The 1,002-nt window shown below is 51.7% G+C and overlaps 1 pseudogene across 1 annotated transcript; it reads right to left on the bottom strand.

The window, feature by feature from the left end:
• Positions 1-6: 6 nt before the first annotated feature.
• LOC114635292 lies at positions 7-947 on the bottom strand (annotated as a pseudogene). The gene has a single exon (XR_003713451.1). The product of XR_003713451.1 is annotated as a farnesyl pyrophosphate synthase pseudogene (transcript).
• Positions 948-1,002: the final 55 nt, after the last annotated feature.

The raw sequence follows: 1,002 nt of genomic DNA, 5'->3' as shown, positions 1-1,002 counted from the left end.
TTTCACCCGCGCCACTTTTTCTGGATCCTTCTGCCCATAATTCTCCTCTAAGATCTGGCGCTGTTGAGGAGTGGCTCGTAGCAGACACTGAACCACCAGCCAGCTGCATTTGTTGTCCTGGATGTCAGTGCCGACCTTTCCAGTCACACTGGGGTCTCCAAAGAGATCGAGGTAGTCATCCTGGATCTGAAAGAACTCGCCCATCTCCAGCAGGATCTTCTGGGCACTGGCATGTTCCTTCTCTCCGTCAATGCCTGCCATGTACATGGCAGCCGCAACAGGCAGGTAGAAAGAGTAGAACGCTGTCTTGTACTTGACAATAGATTTGTACCTCTTTTCAGTGTATCTACCAAGATCCACATGGCCCTGGGGTGCTGTGATGAGGTCTAGAGTCTGCCCAATCTCGGTCTGATAGGAACTCTGCAGAAAGAGCTCCAGCAGGTTCAGGTAGTAGGGTTGCTCCCTGCAGTAGAACTTCAGCAGGCGGAAGATGGAGGCTTCCAGAAGCAAAGCATCGTTGATGGCATCCAAGCCTATGCCTGGCTTCTGATACCAGCAGATCTGCCCCCGGCGAGTGAGAGAAGAGTCCATGATGTCATCTGCCACAAGTAAGAAAGCCTGGAGCAGTTCTACACACCAGCCCACAGTCAGGGCCCGCTGAAGACTCTCAGCATCCTGTTTCCTCGGCTCCACCAGCTCCTGGAAGGCTTGTACCACGGTCATACCCCGGTTGTACTTGCCTCCTACAGCATTGTACTCCAGGACCTCCTTGAGCCGGGTAATAGCATCCCCTGTCTCTGGGTGTCCCAGCTCATCCTCAGTCAGCACCTTGATGATTTGGGAGAAGTGCTGGATGAAATTCTGCTTTTCTTGGTTATAAACATCCGAATTCTGGTTCCCATTCATTCTGACAGAGGAGCTAAATGCTCTGTTCTTCAACGCGGATTCTCCCGGGCTTGGATCATTTTCATGTACCACAGTGTCTCTGTTGTTCTGTAAAGA

Source organism: Grammomys surdaster, unplaced genomic scaffold (assembly GCF_004785775.1).
Source record: "Grammomys surdaster isolate TR1022 unplaced genomic scaffold, NIH_TR_1.0 82582, whole genome shotgun sequence".
NCBI lineage: Eukaryota > Metazoa > Chordata > Mammalia > Rodentia > Muridae > Grammomys > Grammomys surdaster.
This window is presented reverse-complemented; position numbering and strand designations above follow the sequence as displayed.